At 39.6% G+C, this 17,503-nt stretch overlaps 1 protein-coding gene across 50 annotated transcripts in view; it reads right to left on the bottom strand.

Moving 5' to 3' along the window:
• Positions 1-17,503, bottom strand: part of PLCB4 (phospholipase C beta 4) — a 487,242-nt gene that overhangs the window by 243,564 nt on the left and 226,175 nt on the right. The gene's annotated exons all lie outside the window — the stretch shown is intronic.

The raw sequence follows: 17,503 nt of genomic DNA, 5'->3' as shown, positions 1-17,503 counted from the left end.
AATCCACATATTAATTTTATTTGTTGGTTTGTTTTATTAATTTTTGTCATCCCAAAAGCCTTGACTGAAACATTAACCTTCAGTCCCAAATGCATATTTCTGCGCATATTTTCATGTTTCTACAGCTGAGTTTCTTTAAGCTTTCATGAAATTCTCAAATGGGTTGTAATACCCCAAAAGGTCAAGAATCGCTTTTTTTTTTTTTTTTTGTCTTTTTTGTCTTTGTTGTTGTTGTTGTTGCTATTTCTTGGGCCGCTCCTGCGGCATATGGAGGTTCCCAGGCTAGGGGTTGAATCGGAGCTATAGCCACCAGCCTACGCCAGAGCCACAGCAACGCGGGATCCGAGCCGCGCCTGCAACCTACACCACAGCTCAGGGCAACGCCGGATCGTTAACCCACTGAGCAAGGGCAGGGACTGAACCCGCAACCTCATGGTTCCTAGTCGGATTCGTTAACCACTGCGCCACGACGGGAACTCCAAGAATCGCTTTTTTATAGAAAAGCAGTACCTCAAAAACTGACTAAAAATGGCCCTTTTATGGCACATTCTTATTCCCTCTATCCCCCTAAAAAAACCTTGACCAATTTTTACTTCTAAATAGAAAATGTAAATATGGAGTAATGATATAAAAGAAGAAAGTACTTAATCACAGCAGGTCAGGGTCTTAAGATCTTTGTTGTTCTAGAAATTCTTATTTTTTAGAAGCCCCACCCCAAATCCTATCAAGCAGACTGAATGGCACCCACAGTAAATGCAGCTGATACACATGGAGGATGATTTAAGTTACAAGTTGAGATAATGTCATGGTTGATTAAATACTGGACGATAAAATGTCTTATTTGGTGGAGTTCCCGTCATGGTGCAGAAGAAATTAATCTGCCTAGCATCCATGGGGACATAGTTTCAATTTCTGGCCTCTGTCAGTGGGTTAAGGATCTGGTGTTGACCCATGAGCAGACACGGCTTGAATGTGGTGTTGCTGTGGCTGTGATGTAGGCCAGCAGCTATAGCTCCAATTAGACCTCTAGCCTGGGAACCTCCATATGCCTCGGGGGCTGCCCTAAAAAGACAAAAGACAAAAAAAAAAAAGTCTTATTTATGAGATATTTACTGAAGTAGTCCTTTTAATGTAGTGTTCATTTCATACTTTGGAATCAGTAATATTTTTTCAAAACACACATATTTTTTGAGAAGGCTGAAAATGTCCTGGAACCTAGGAGCTGTGATTAGAGTACCTAAAGGGTAAAATGAATAAAAAGTTATTTTTTAAAAATTGCCACATAAGAATATGCACAACCACGTGCTGGGTTCCATTTCCATCAATTTTACACTCAGCCTGCCCTGTTCTGATTGTGAAATCTCAAGCTGCCTCTGCCTCCCCTAAGGTGATCACGGCACAGAGGGAGTTCTTCTATATTGTTAATGAGGAAGGTTCTACTGTTGGAATCAATGGATCCTTAATGAGCTGTTCCGTTTTAAAAGGAAATTCTGAAATTTAATGTTAACCTTCTAATTTGTAATTTGTTAGACTTTAATATTATGCTTTAATGTGAATCTTCACATTTTAGAATTTTATTGAGACTGATAGAGACATAGAATGAACCAAAACAATAAAAACAAAAAATAAAAACACAAACAGCCCAACAATACTCTGTCCATCCTTCATCTTAGAGAACTGGGCTAGGTATCGGTTAAGTTAAAAATAAGTTAAAAATATATTCTCAAGTAGTATAAGGATCCAGCCTGAGATGGGAGCTTCAAAAGAGAGAAAAAAAAAAAAAAAGGGAGAGCATTAAGTAACTTTCTTCAAGGAAGAATAGAGGAGAAAAAGGTTTAAATGCCTCAAATTACAATGAAAACAACTTCTACCAATTATTAAACTGAAATAAGTGCAAGGCAAACTTAAAGGAAAAAAGTTTTTTTTTCCTTGGATTTGCCTAAGATGTGTGGGAGGAACGAATTGCTGATTGGTGTATAATTAATACTTTGAATGTAAGGGAAAGCTTGGCATTACGGTTTTAACATCTTTATCCAAAGCAGTGCCTCTCAGACTTTAACATGCAAATGAATTACCAGATCATCTTCAGCAAAAAAAGGTAAATTCTGATTCAGTGTCTGGGCTGGGGCCAAAGATTCTCACAAATTCTCGGGTGATAATGAAGTTGACAATCAGGAGATGACACTCTGTGTAGCAAGACTCTGGACTTCAGTATTTTTTTTGTGAATTTCTCTTCAATTTGAATCAGCTTGCCAACACATATATCATCATATTTTAAAGAGTGTTAAAAGTTCATAGTTCTAAAGGTGATTTCCCTTCACTATAGATAAAAAGGACACTTTCCAGATTAATTTTTTTCAAGTACAATTTCTGAAACAGTGGCTTTCCTCTCAAAGATTCAGCTTCAGCAAATCTGGAGCAGGGCTCAAGATTTTGCATCTAACAGGTGCCCAGATGATGGAGATGCTGCTGGTCCAGGGACCATGCTTGTTGCCCCACTGTTTTAGTGTAACTATTAAAAGTCCTATTGTAAATTTCTTTTCTTTTTTGTTTTTGTTTGCTCATTTAGGGCTGCACCCTCGGCATATGGAAGTTCCTAGGCTAGGGGTTGAATCGGAGCTACTGCCGCTAGCCTACACAACAGCCACAGCAATGCCAGATCTGAACAGCGTCTGCGATCTACACCACAGCTCATGGGGAAACACCAGATCCTTAACCCACTGAGCGAGGCAAGGGATCCAACTGGCGTCCTCATGGCTACTAGTCGGATTCATTTCCACTGTACCACAACAGGAACTCCCCCGTTGTAAATCTCTTTAAGGATAAATGCGAACAGAAAATCTTTACCATCAGAGACTCATCAAGGATTGGAGCTTTAGAAGACCTGAGATTAATCTTTCCCAAGGTCCTCGTTTGAGAGGCAAAGAGCTTGGGTACCAGAGAGATTGGGTGTCTTACCGGGGGCTAGAAAATGGGTTAGAGAGGCAAAATGAGGCCCAGAACTCCGATCTTTTATTGTTACCCAAAGAGTCTTATCCCTCTACATTGCTGTTTCTTCATCTTCTTAAAATATAACTGAATTACTTTTTGTTTGTTTGTTTGTTTTGGTCTTTCTGTCTTTTTAGGGCCACACTTGTGGCATATGGAGGTTCCCAGGCTGGGGGTCAAATCGGAGCTGTAGCTGCTGGCCTACACCACAGCCACAGCAACGTGGGATCAGAGCTGTGTTTTCGACCTACACCACAGCTCAAGGCAAAGATGGATCCTGTGGCTCAGCAGTTAATGAACCCCACAAGCATCCATGAGGATTCAGGTTTGATTCCTGAATCAGTTATTGATGGATCCTAAATGACCCAAGAGTGAACATATTCCAGTTCTTCCAGTCACTCTTTTTTTAGAAATAATCTCCAAGAAAGTGTATTTTTTCTTTTTTTTTTTTAATACTTTTTTTTTTTTCTTTTTAGGGCTGTACCTGTAGCATATGGAAGTTCTCAGGCTAGAGATCAAATCCCAGCTGCAAGCTGCCAGCCTACACCACAGCCACAGAAACACTGAATCCAAGCCAGATCTGTGGCCCACACTGCAGCTTGCAATGCCGGACCCTTTGCCCTCTGAGTAAGGCCAGGGATCGAACCTGCATCCTCATGGGCCCTATGTTGGGTTCTTAACCCGCTGATTCACAACGGGAACTCCCAAGAAAGTGTTTCTAAGTGTGGGCCTTAAGCCTCCTCTACTGGAACCTTAATGGAGCTTGGTTTGCTTAAAGATTTAGATTCTTAGGGTTTTCCCAAACTACTGAATTTGATTCTCTTAGGCTGGGACCTAGCGATCTGCATTTCAACAAACATACCTGCCAACGCCTACCCTAAAGGACTGTTTGATAAAAAGGTCCATAAGATGATGGTTCAAGCTTGCCTTAATCTCAGTGGTTCTCCTTGGAGGAGAGAGTTTAAAAATCCCCACTCTCCGGCTGCACACAATTACACCATTATACAATTATACTGGATTGATGCCTGAGACGTGGCTCAAGCATCCATCATTGTTAAAGCTCCTCAGTAATTCCAATGCACAGTCAAGGATGAGAAACGGTACTCAGAGATTTCCAAACAATTCTACTTTGTTTTGGCGAATACAGATATCTGGTCACCTGGAACACCAAAGGCACTAAAGTAGTTGCCTTCAACAATTCCAGCCTGACCCAGTGAACCCGAATCCTTCTATTCTAACAAAATAAGCACTGATGAACGTTCTGATTTGGTGTTGGCAGGGTCCCACTGAGGTGGGGCTTCCTGCTTGGTCAGAGAATTAGAAATTCTTGCTATTTCTGGAGTTCCCATCGTGGCTCAGTGGTAATGAAACGGACTGCTATCCATGAGGATGCAGGTTCGATCCCTGGCCTTGCTCAGTGGGTTAAGGATCTGGTGTTGCCGAGAACTGTGGTGTAGGTCGCAGACATGGCTCAGATCCCACGTTGCTGTGGCTGTGGCATAGGCCAGCAGCTACAGCTCCGATTCTACCCCTAGCCTGGGCACCTTCATATGCCGTGGGTGGTGTGGCCCTAGAAAGAAAAAAAAAAGAAAAGAAATTCTTGTTATTTCTATCTGGTCTCTTCTGGAAGTTTACAAAGTAAGGTGCCTTTTTTTTTTTTTGCATTTTAGGGCTGCACCCGTGGCATATGGAGGTTCCGAGGTTAGGGGTCAAACTGGAGCTGTTGCTGCTGGCCTACACCACAGCCATAGCAATGTGGGATCTGAGCCACGTCCATGACCTATACAACAGCTCATGGCAACACTGGATCCTTAACCCACCAAGCGAGGCCAGGGATCAAACCCGCAACCTCATTGCTCCTAGTCAGATTTGTTTCAGCTACATCATGAAGGGAACTCCCTACAAAGTAAGGATTTTTATAAGAAAATATTTTTATGGATTTTCCTGTTAAGTTACTAAATAATAAACGCTCCCCTGAAAATGACCAGTTTGATTTAAAGTCATGGCAGGTTCCAGTGACCTACATCAGTTCCGGATTCATTTAAGGCGTGAACGCAAGAAACTCCAGGAAGACAGAAGTCCTACAATGTGGAGGGTTTCGAATTTATCGTCTTAGATGTTAAAGTCCAAAACACTTATAGTGGATTTCTGAATTACTGCCAAGGATGTTCTACCTGATGAGTTTCTCGATGCTGTTTGTATTCTAAAGAAGCAATTCAGTAATTTCTCTGTAATCAAAAGTTGTCAATTTAACTCACAAAGGAAGTTAGGCTTTTTTTAAATAAAGGATGCCATTCCAGGGACTTAAAAGACTTGCAGAGCTGGACATAAAAACAGAGGCAGGTTATGGATTTAATATATGTGACATTTATTAACTTCAACATAACGACCACCTAATGAAAAGTGAGCTTGCCAGTACTTCCATTTGGGAGGATGATTTTAACATCTTTACTGCTTTTCTCTTTCCTTTTCTCATGCCACAGATCACCTCTCAGCACCAAAACAGAACAGCATGCATCACGGCAGGCTCTCTTCATGCTCATCCTGAACACTGAATTCCCAGCAGAAATGCACCCAAGAAGACACACGTGGATGAAGGCAGGGGAAGGCTGTTGGTTGAAACTCAAAACAATTTGGCCCCTACCAGGCACCCATGAAGAGGCCGTTTCAACAGCCCTAATCTATATCTGGTTCCTAAGGTGCCCCTCCATCTAATCAACATTTCTGAAATATTAATGTCCGACCATTACAGGGAGATCTTGTGCACGTGCACTGCCAGATTCTGATTCGGTAGGTCTGGGGTAGGGCCTAAGAGTCTGCATTTCTAAGTTCCCAGGTGATGCTAATACTGCGGGTCCATGGATCACACCTTTAAGTACAAGGAACTAGATATTTTTGATGGGTAAGAAAAGAGAGTGATGGTGAAAGATTATGTCTCCTGTCTCACATCTACTAAGGTGTCAGTGGTAGTGGTTAATTGAGAAAGCCCATGGAGTCCTCAATTTCTTTGAGAAATATTATCAGGCTCCCATCCACACTGTATCAATGGTACCCATACTTAGGCTGGGACCTTACCCCTGGCCAGAGCTGACTGGATCAAGGATGGTCATGTGCTCAGTGCTGAGCCAATCAGCTTTCTGCCTCTCTTGCAATTCTGGGATCAGAGTTCAGAGATGCCAGTCAAGAGCTTCATGAACATCTGGAACTGTCTTTGTACCTCAGGTGGAAAGAGAAATGGGGACAGAGAAAAATAGCACTGGAGGAACACAGATGAGAGAGCACCTGAAAATCAATTGCGGCCTGGATTGCAAGCTTTTCATATTTTCAGATCCTTCCCTTCTTACCAGGGGATCCCTGGAAATAGCCCTGAATCTTTTCTGTGAGTCATTTAAAAGGGACCTACATGTCCCCTTGAAATGTCAGACAATGTCAACTCTTCAAACTCTTCTAATAATTAAGATGCTGTTTACTTCAGTCTACATCTTGCCTTCCCATTTCCTTCCACCTTATTATCCTTATATGCCAAGTAAAAAGAAATCCTGACTATTCTTCCTCACTTCTCCCTAAGCAGGTGACTCCCAGCCCACTTATGGGAGACAGGTGGCTGGACCACAGAAGGCATCCCCGAGGTTGGACCTATGATTTTCATAAGTTCCTCTCTCCACCTTCTCATTCACGTGACTACCTATTTGACCCTCCCATCTTGCCTTATCACACTCTTTCTCATTATATCCTTCCAATGTCTCTGATCATCCACTTAAAAAAAAAAATCCAGCGGTTCTCCTCAGATAGTACAAGCTTCTGGATTCCTATCAACCATAAAGTCAGTTCCTTCCCCACCCACCCAAGCCCATTCCTCTACTTGACTTCAAAAGATATAATTCTGCAACCCCCTCTTTCTATAACCACCACCAACACATCCCATCTTTCATGACATGGCACAGGTGGAATTCACCTAGGGAAGGCTAATTTATGCCAAAAGAGTCATTAAAGGTAAACAGCCTGGCGAAGATGAACCCTTTTTTTTTTTATTTTTAGGGCCACACCTGCAGCATATGGAAGTTGCCAGGCTAGGGCTCAAATTGGAGCTGCACCACAGCCACAAGAACGTGGGATCTGAACCGTGTCTGAGACCTAAACCACAGCTCATGGGAACGCTGGATCCTTAATCCACTGAGCAAGGCCAGGGATTGAACCCAAATCCTCATGGATACTGGTTGGGTTCGTTACCACTGAGCCATAATGGGAACTCCAGAACCTTTAACCTTCTGCCTCCTTGACACGAGGATAGAATCTAGATTCACTTTTTTCCTAAGAGCAAGGGTACAGCTCGAGGCCACTGTGCATTAATGAAGTTTCCTTGCTCTCACCTATTGGTGGGTATGGAAGGGCACAACCATCTGTTTTCCTTCAAGATGTGTCCTTGGACATGTCTTCCACGTCCACAGAGAAGACTTGCATTCACCTGATCAGCTTAGAAAATCGCTATTGATTTTGACTAAGTGAACATTTCATTATCTTTTCTCTTATGGTATCAATTATACACTAAACCTCTCCTAGAAGAATAAATATGTTCAAAGCAATAGCAATAAAAGGGCAATATATTAATTCCCAATTTAAACTCATAAAATACTTTTCAGTGATTTCTCTAAAAGGATCTATTCCAAAGTTATTACAACCATGCCTACGAAGACTATTCAAAGCCATGAAAAAGCACTCAAAAAATAATGTTCTTTGGGGAAAAAAAATGAAGACATACACATTATATGTCCAAAATTTTAATGTATAGTTTATGTGTATGTCTGGAAATACTAGAAATTATTATTAGTGATCATGTCTGAATGCTAGGATTATAGTAAATAGTTCCTCTCTGTAATTTTATGAACTAAAAAAATATCTTTTCAATGCACATGAACATGAGTAGTTAGAGAAAAAGTAAACCTTACTTATACATACATGATCTACATTCAGCAAATTAAAATGATTCATGCATCTCCCTTTGTTTTGATTGTCTGGCTGGAAGCACAGTTCATTACATGGATGTGATCTGCTCGCATGCTTCTTAAATTCTATGTAGGAAACAGAGCACCCAGGGGGAAGGTGTTCTCTCCATGGGCCTTAGACGAAAAGGATAAGGTAAGGAATCAGCTTTAGGGTTGGTTTGAAAGTGTTAACACCTGCCTCTTGGACTTATATATAAAATGATGACTGTAATACTTTTTGTGGAACTTATCCTTTTTTTGAAAAAAATCCCACACATATTACATCCTACTTTCTAAGGCAGTGTTTCTGTTCTAAGAAAGCCCTGAGTGTTCAAACATACTTAAATATTTATTTTATCACTTCAAGTATTTTCATGTGGAAAAATGCAGAAAGTGATCAAAACTTAAGTAACCAAAATCATAATCCCATGATCAACTTTCTCTGAATGTATAAAACAAGAAAATGCCATTCAAAGCTGATCTATGAGAAATAAACAACATTAGCAGGTACTGAATATATATATGTTTGTGGGTACACATACATATATCATGTCTATGTGTATGGGGGCCTATACATGTATATGTGTGTACATGCATAACTATAAAATAGGTATGCAAACACAGATTCTTTTATAAAAATTAAAATGACATTAAGCTTTACATAAGTTTTTGCAGATTGCATTTTCTGGAACACATAAAACACCTTTTTCAAAGGGAATCTCTTTGAGCATACCCATAGCATACCCATTTAAAAATTTAATACTGCCAAATTACCCCCCCAAATGATATAAGATATCCTTAACTTAAAAGAGTATGATTTACTAAGTGAAATAAGTCAGAAAGAGAACAAAAAATACCTTATGATATCACGTTATCTGTGGAATCTAAACTATGGCACAAATGAACTATCTATAGAACAGAAATGGACTCACAGACATAAAGAACAGACTCCTGGCTGCCTCGGGGGTTAGGGGAAGGGATTGGGATGGACTGGGGAATTTGGGTTGGTAGATGCAAACTAGATTGGATTTAGAATGGATAAGCAATGAGATCCTGCTGCATAGCACAGGGAACTGTATCCAATGTCTTGTGATAGAACATGACGGAAGATAATATGAGAAAAGGAATGAGTATATATATATATATATATATATATATATATATATATATGTATGTATGTATGCATCACTGGGTCACTCTGCCACACAGCATAAATTGGCACAACACTGTAAATCAACTATAATTTAAAAAATAAAATTTTAAGAAAAATATGACTTTTACTATTATGACATAGAAAATTATAATTGAAACAGTCCAGGAGCCTGGGGTTTGGAGGGGGAAATGCCTTCAAGGTAAATTGGGGGCAGTTTCTGTTTGTTTCCTTAAACTGGGTGGTGATTGTGAGTATTTTCATCTTGTTATTCCTCATGCTTTTCATAGAGTTTACAAATATCCTTTTGAAACTGCTCAGTATTTAATAACAGTGATTTCCTAAAAGATATAAAGGTATTAAACAAAAAGGTCTCCTTTTCCATCACACCAGCACACCCCCACAATAGTAAAAATATATTGATCATTTCTGATATTAATTTCTGTAATCCACCTCTAGTACTCTAAGAGCCAGGACTATTTGACAGAACTATAGTATAAATCACATATGAAATTTAAAATTTTCTAGTGGCACATTAAAAACAACAAAAAGACAGTTCCCTTCATGGCTCAGTGATTAATGAACCTGACTAGGATTCATGAGGATGCAGGTTTGATCCCTGGCCTCGCTCAGTGGGTTAAGGATCCGGCATTGCCATGAGCTATTGTGTAGGTTGCAAATGTGGCTTGGATCTGGTGTTGCTGTGGCTGTGGCGTAGGCCAGCAGCTGTAGCTCCAATTTGACCCCTAGCCTGGGAACTTTCATATGCCATGGGTGCAGCCCTAAAAAAAAAAAAAAAAGAAAGAAAGAGAGAAAGAGAAAAAAACAGTAAAAATCAATTTTAGCAGTATGTACTACTTAACCAAATATATTGAAAATATTATCAGTTCAACATGTAATCAATATTAAAAATTATTGAGGTAGTTTTACATTCGTTTTTTTACACTAAGTCTTTGGAATCTGATTATCTTTTATCCTATAGCACATCTCGATTCAGATGAGTCCCATTTCCATGACTCAAAAACCAACACAGCCAGTGGCTACTACTGGAAAGTGTACCTCCAGAGAATAGGCTCAAAACCCCTATTTCTTGAATTGTCAACTTAAAAATTATCACTTCACAGTATGCCATTCCCTTCTCTTCTCTTCCTCACTGTTTAAATTATTTCAATAGTTATTTTCCGATTATCTGTAGACAGTTCTTAATTCACCACACTGAGGCAGTCTTATCATCCTCTCTCTCTCTGTAAAATGAGGGATTAGAGTCCCTCTGCCTCCCTTCACCTCCCATCCTTTCTCTAACAAACTACTATGTTCACTTTGGAAAAATTTTATCATTTATTTATTTTTAACTGTTATTTCCCCATACAATTTTTTTTCTGCTGTACAGCATGGTGACCCAGTTACACATACATGTACATCACATTCTATTTTCTCAGATTATCATGTTCCATCATAAGTGACTAGACAGAGTTCCCAGTGCTACACAGCAGGATCTCATTGCTAATCCATTCCAAAAGCAATAGTTTGCATCTATTAACCCCAAACTCCCAATCCATCCCACTCTCTCCCCTTCCCCTTGGCAACCACAAGTCTATTCTCCAAGTCTATGATTTTCTCTTCAGTGGAAAGGTTCGTTTGTGCCATATATTAGATTCCAGATATAAGTATCATTTATACTATGTGCTGTACTACATAACTTTTTTGCATATTGATTTTTGTGAATTGCAAAAGAACATTTACAATATGAACATTACACGATGACTCTTCTCTGCAGAAATAAGTTGTGCATATGAAGGGAGAGAAGCACCCGGGCTGCTCTGGGAACCAGAATAATGAAAACCGGGACAAGGAGAGTTCTACTTAAGTACTCATATCTGTTAACTGAGAACATGCAGTTTTATCACACGTCCCCTTATATAAATTTCATTTGCTTTTAGGGTTTTAGAACTTTCTAAAAACCCTATTTTTGATTTTAACAACTTTTTATTTTTCCTTTGAAAAATTTGCCAAAGAGCTACTGTCTTGGGATTCTTTGGGGGGTTTTTGTTTGTTGGTGGTTTTTGTATTATTGCAGTTTTTTAGTTTATCTGCTTGTCCTTGGAATTCATGTTCCTCTCTTTTATTTTGCTGCATTGATTCTTGCAGAGGTGGCCTGGAGTGGTGTGGGGTGGTGATCAAACGTATGACTTCTTACTTTTCAAAAATGCTTTTAGTTTCCCTTCATACTGAATTCCTGGTTTGGTTGGGAACAGAATCAAAATAATTTCCCCTCCAAACCAGGAAGGTATCATTCTCCTGTCCTCTAGAAATCATCTTTGAGATCAACTCCCTGGACCAGCCCCATTTCTGGAACCTTTCATTTTATTTTTTTATTTACTTTGGGCCTTGCTCAAGGTATGTGGAAGTTCCTGGGCAAGGGATCAAACCCGCACCACAGCAGTGACCCAAGCCACTGCAGTGACAGTGCAGGATCCTTAACCCACTGGGCCACAAGGGAGCTCCCATTTCTGGAATCTTTTGGCATCCTTTCCTTCTCCTTGATATTCTGAAATATCGTGAAAATGAATTACCAATTCATTCATGTTTTTTCTTACTTATCCTACTTTGCACTCCAAGGGCCCTTGTTGTCTGAAGATTTGGAAAATTTAAAAATGTCTGTATGTGCGTGTGTGCGAGTGTTTCTTTATTTCCTCTGCTTCTTCAATTTTCTCTTTCCAGACCCTCTATTAGTAGATGTAGGACCAATGGATTGATCCTCTAATGTCTCAACTTTTCAGTCATATTTTCCAACTCTCTGGTTTTTTGTTTGTTTGTTTTCTTTTTTTTTTTTGCTCTGTTTTTCTGGAAGGTTTCTTGATCTTTTCACTATACCATTATTATTATTATTATTACTCTTTAGGGCCGCACCCTCAGCATATGGAGGTTCCCAGGCTAGGGGTTGAATTGGAGTTGCAGCTACCAGCATACACCACAGCCACAGCAATGCTTGATCTGAGCCGTGTCTGCAACCTATACCACAGCTCACAGCAATGCCAGATCCTTAACCCACTGAACGAGGTCAGGAAATGAAACTGCATCCTCATGGATCCTAGTCGGGTTTGTTAACTGGGTTCGTCAACCAATGAGCCATGAAGGCAACTCCCTATTATTTTTTTTTTAAGTCAACAATTACACTTTAATTTCCAAGAATTCTGACTTGCTCTTGAACAGTTCCTTTTCTATAGGAAGAGTTGTTTGTTTGTTTTTGGCAGGGGGTTGGGGGGGAACTGTGCCCAAAGTAGGCAGAAGTCCTTGGGCCAGGGATCAAACCCATGCCACAGCAGTGACAGAGCCATAGTAGCAACAATACCAAATCTTTAACCCACCAGGCCACCATGCAACTCCCTAGAAGCGTTCGTTCTTAACTATCCTTAAGGATAAAATTTGGAATTACTTTAAGGATTTATCTCTTCTTATAATAGGGAAGAACAAATCTAACTTCATGTTAGATCTGTTTCTTTTACTTTAAGCTTTGTGTTCTGTGACTGTGCTTAGTCATGCTGGCTCTGCACCTTTCGTAAAAGAATGTTGCTTTAGCCTGAAATATGCAGGATAGCCTTGTCTCAGGGCTCTGACCTTTAAGAGTCCATTCATATATCAGAGTTCCCGATGTGGCTCAGTGGGTTAAGAACCCAACTAGTACCCATGAGGATGTGGGTTCAATCCCTGGCCTCGCTCAGTGGGTTAATGATCCAGTGTTGGCAGGAGCTGCAGTGTAGATCGCAGATGTGGCTCAGATTCTGTGTTGCTGTGGCTGTGGCAAAGGTCAGCAGTTGCAGCTATGATTTGATCCCTAGCCTCAGAACTTCCATATACTGTGGGTGTGGCCCTGAAAAGAAAAAAAAAAAAATTCCATTCATATAGAGATGAAAATTTGCAGAATGGACAATAACATTTGTCTTGTTGGAGGTTTACAGTAACATAATGACCTGATCGACATGGTAAATGCAAGAACAAAGGATTCTAACACTGAGAAGTTTCCAACTACATTCCTGCTCCTTTTAATATAAAAGAAGCCTGATTTGTAACTTGGGTAAGATGGTTCTTTGGGACACTAGTCTGTTATTTTCTCAGTCTGCTAGCTTTCTGAATAAAGTCCTTATTCCCTGCTCCAACAACTCATCTTCCGATTTTCTGGCCTGTCCTGCGGCAAGCAGAGTGAGTTTATATTTGGCAGTGTTCTCTCATTTATTTCTGTTTCTTCAGGTTCAGTTGGCAGGTTTGTTCATGTCAATTCTCTTTTAGCTGTTTGTTTTTTCTTCCGTAATTTTTTTTATTTTTAAAGATTTTTAAATTATAGTTGATTTACAATGTTCTGTCAATTACTGCTATACAACAAAGTGATCCAGTCATACATATAGATATACATTCTTTTTCTCACATTGTCCTCCATCATGTTCCATTACAGGTGACTAGATATAGTTCTCTGTGCTATACAGTTTATTCTAATTCGTTTGAACATGTTAATGAATGATCCGGATGCCAAAAAGGGATCCAGATTCAAATAGTTACCAACATGACTACTTCTTCATTTCTTCTCACCAAAATGCAGACCACCCCCTTCTGGTCCCTCCTGAAAAGCATTTTGGGTGATGGCTTAATTCTGGATCCACTAAGAACCACAAACCACTTGAGTTAAGAACTGGGTTTTCTTGCTGCAGTTTTGAAGAGTACAGCAGATAAGGGTTTAATGGGCATTATTTCAAGGTCAGGTTTACCCCATGGATCAAAGGTCATGCTTATAGTTTAGTCATAATGGCTAATTGAAACAGATGGTAGAACTAATTCAGTGTTACAGAACTTAGTTGAAGGAGAACTAATTTCACTTACATTTAAAGTCTAAACGAATCAATAAATGAATCTATTCTCATACTATTCTCACTTGTACCATTTTAGGTTAGCCTACTAAAGTAAAGAGACATTTAAAATTGGGTAGGTACCTCTAGCCATTCTTACTATGGTAGCTTATGCCAAAGAAAGAACAAGTAAGTAAGGGCCCTGTGTCCAGAAAGAAAATAAACACCACCTCAGAGAGGAAGTCAAATCTCCCAAGACACACAAGTAGAAACTAAAATGGTCTCTGTGTGCCTGTCTAATTGCTTTTCTCTTAAACTTGTAGCAGAGCCATATTTAAGGAAATTACTGAATGACTGTACTCCAAGTTCTGAGTTCACCTTGCCTTGCCATGAAATCCCGCTCTCCTATGCGATCAGCCTCCATGAGGACAAAGACTTGCTTATAAAGCTGAAAGCGTTAAGTTGCCTTCCACTGATTTCAATCTCATTCTCCTCAAACCTTGCAAATCCACATACTAAGGGTCACATGGAAACAAAGTCCTCCAACACTTCAACCCTTGGGAAAGGATGTTTCTGAAGAAATCCATTCACAAGTGATTATACACGCATATTACACAACATTTACATAAAAATGTGAATCATGGTATTTATTTTTCCAACTCAGATGGAAAACACTGCTAACACTGGTGATACTTCAAAAGATATGCTGCCCAGGAGAGAAGCCTGTAAAATGTTAAATATCTGTAATGAAATGTAACAGCCACAAAAACAAGACCAGATGCCTCAGCAGATGGTGCAACTTGTCCACCCAACATCTTTTCTTCTGATTTCAGTGGGTGGTAAAAATGAACCCAACTAAAAATACCTGCCTCCTGAGGCTTCCTTACAATCAGTGATAGCTTTTGTGACCCTGTTTAGTCCAATGAGAGTTATGGGAGGACACTGAAATTTAGGGAGTAAGTTTCTGCTTTTCTAATATAAATATAATGTTTCTCGCTTCTTTTTTGCTTTCTGCTGGGGGTGTGCATGTGACACCCGGTAGTGTAGCACCCATTCTGCAACCATAAGGCAATGATTATCAAGATGAAGGCTTGTCAACTAAGGGTGGTAGAGAATGAATAAATGTAGAGAGGCTGAATTCCTGAGGGAAACACTCAGTTCTTGTTCTGTGTGACAAAAATGAACCCATTTGTTTAAATACTTTTGGGGTCACAGAGCTCATTCCTGATTAATGCACTGGCAATACGTGAACCTGAGTTCCCCATCCAATCATGTGCATACAGAGACTTTACTGCTTCACCGAAATGGAGATGACTTTCTCTTCTATGGTAGTTTCTTTAAATCTTACGATATAAGCCCATGACCCCTTACCAAAATCCTTTGAGGTCTGGTAAGTTTCAAATTCAGAAAGGTAATACGGTTCATATATGCTACATCAGGAAATAACCCCATCAGATCCCCTAAGTCCAGGGGTTGACAAACCATGGCCAGTGGTCCAAGTCCAACCTATCACCTATTTTTTAAATAAAATTTGCTTGTTTTTTGGTTGTGCCCACTGCATGCAGAAGTTCCTGGGCCAGGGATCAAACCTGCACCACAGCTGTAACCACACCAACAACAGTGACAATGCTGGATCTTTAATCTGCTGAGCCATGAGGAAACTTGTGTCAATAAAATTTTACTGGAGCACAGCCATGCCTTCATTTACCTATTTCCTCTGGCTGCTTTCCTGCTAGACACAATGGCAGAGTTGAGTCATTTCCACAGAGACAGTATGATCCACAAAGCCTAAAATATTTACTATCTGGCTCTTCAGAGAAAAAGTGTGTGTATCTATAGCAAATACATCAGTATTTATGCAGGGAAACTAATGGCTCTTCACTCTAAGTGGGATAAATAAAGACTACACGTGACCCCCTGTTGGTTCAGGCATAATTTTGCTGTTAAATTTATGCCAAACTTATGGGAAATCTAAGCTTCAAAGCTTTCAGAATTACAAAAAAAGGGAACACCGTTCCATAAGGAAATGGAAACAGTCCGTTAGGCTGATCTAATTCACCATGGAGTGGTCAGCTTACTGGCCAGTCCTTTAATGTCTGAAAGCTCAGAAAGTTTGAAAAAGTCCTATTGACAGAGGACACTAAGAAATGAAGAGGTGGCACAGTGCAGTGAAAAGAACACCAGCTGGGAGTTACCTTTGCGGCTCAGGGGTTAACGAACCCGACTAGGAACTATGAGGATTCGGGTTCAATCCCTGGCCTCGCTCAGTGGGTTAAGGATCTGGCGTTGCCATGAGGTGTGGTGTAGCTCGCAGATGTGGTTGGGATCCTGCGTTGCTGTGGTGTAGGCCAGCAGCTACAGCTCCAATTAGACCCTTATCTTGGGAATTTCCATATGCCGTAGGTGAGGTCCTAAAAAGTGGGGGAAAAAAGCAAAAAAAAAAAAAAAAAAAAAAAAAAGAACATCAGCTGATGAGTACAATGAATGAATTCTAATCTTCCATTCTGCTGATTTAGGGTGTATATTGTTCTTCTCTGAGTCCTCATTTTCAAATCTGTCAAATGGGACCAAAATATTATTGACTCTGCCCAGAGCCCCAAAGGATGGTAAGATATATCCAACTGCTGCGAACACAGTAAGACACAACACACCCATGTGCTACATATATTACTGGGTAAATTAAGTATATGTCATCACATATGCAGATATAAATATGTATTTTATTAGATGTAATATGTTTTTAACATTAGCTTTTCCTCTTTTACTGAACAGTGTTTGACTGCAGAAGAGTCAAATTTTCTCCAGCCCACCAAAATGTTAGGGGCTCATGACATTTCTTAATTCTAATACTAGGACGGTGACATTATACTTTTAATATTTTGCTGTTCTACACTTAATGTTAGTCATATGGACCATATTTCTCAGGAAGCCTATCTGAATAGCCATTGGACCACTTCTAACAAATAGCCAAAAATTTCATGGGGATTTTACCTTATTCATTTTTTACTGCAATATAAATACTAGAAAAAAAATTGTAAATGTAACAGATTTTTAAATGACTTTTAATCACATTTTGATCCTACTTCCAATTTTAAATTTCAAAAATCAGATTTTTCTAAACAAAAACAGCATAAATTGACTCAACATTTATACTTTAATGATAATTTCCAGAAACTGATAAGATTCTCTTAATAGTTAAATAAATAAATAGCGACTAGTACACAGTTGTGTTATTACATGGAATAAATGTTGCATGGCCTAAATTTTAGAGATGGCCTTTTATTAGATGAGACAGCAATTATTTATCATGGAAACATATCCTGTACAGAAGTTCCTCTACCAAGAATCAAGTTAGACTTCAAAAAGGCTGTCCATCAGTCCCTTTGTGCTGGAGCCCACACGGTCATAAACAACATCTCTTTGTCCTGGGCAAACTGAATATGATTTCACTTTAAAGTGGCTTTGTTTGTACTCATGAGAGCCCCTCAGGTAAAACTTTCTCATAGAGAAGCACCTATTTTTTCCAAGTCTGTGCTGCTGAAGTT

The sequence above is a fragment of the Sus scrofa genome, chromosome 17 (genome assembly GCF_054392235.1).
Source record: "Sus scrofa isolate SSC_HxYL_T2T_F1_AM1 chromosome 17, Sscrofa_HxYL_maternal_Yorkshire_Landrace_v2.0, whole genome shotgun sequence".
NCBI lineage: Eukaryota > Metazoa > Chordata > Mammalia > Artiodactyla > Suidae > Sus > Sus scrofa.
The sequence above is the reverse complement of the archived record's forward strand: the minus strand, read 5'-3'. Positions and strand labels throughout refer to the sequence as shown.